The following is a 690-nucleotide window of genomic DNA, read 5'->3' on the forward strand; positions in this document are numbered from 1 at the left end:
ACAGGAGAACTCCCTGGCCAGCCTGTTCCAGTGCTCCACCACCCTCTGCCTCAAGAACCTTGTCCTTAGGACTGGGCTTCCTGCAGCAATCGTGACTTCCAGCCTGTGGCCTGCAAAACTGCTGAGAAGAACGTGGCTCCACAGAGCAGAAGCCAGGAGAGTGCTAAGAGGCTCTAGGGTCTGTTGTGACATCAGGAAAAGGTTTAGGGCTGAGACACTATGGAAAACTGTTATCATAGAATGGTTTGGGTTGGAAGGGACCTTAAAGCTCATCTAGTTCCAACCCCCAACTGTTGTGTTACGCTGTCCCCAAAGGCAGCTTTTAAAACCAGGCCACCTGCAGAGACCGTTCATTTCTCCTGCATGGCTGTCCTGGTGCTCAGCTCCCCCCGTTTTCCCCTGACAGACAGACAGACAGACAGGTGCACGGAGCACCCGATGGTCCTGTGTCAGCTCTCCCTGCCATCGTGTCCCGCTGTAGCTGCCAGCCGGGAGCCCGCAGCCCGGTTAGTGTGACGTGCAGTGCCACCCAGTGCCTCCTGCTGCCTGCAGGGCCGCGGGGCTCAGCGACCTGGAACGGGTGGAGAGAGGAGCCGAGGCACAGTGCGGGGCACGGCCACGCCACGCAGAGAAATTCATCTTTAAAACGTTTTCTTTTGTTTTAGAAAATCCCAGACTGGTTTGGGTTGG

This window comes from Antrostomus carolinensis, unplaced genomic scaffold, assembly GCF_000700745.2.
Source record: "Antrostomus carolinensis isolate BGI_N321 unplaced genomic scaffold, ASM70074v2 scaffold29422, whole genome shotgun sequence".
Lineage (NCBI taxonomy): Eukaryota > Metazoa > Chordata > Aves > Caprimulgiformes > Caprimulgidae > Antrostomus > Antrostomus carolinensis.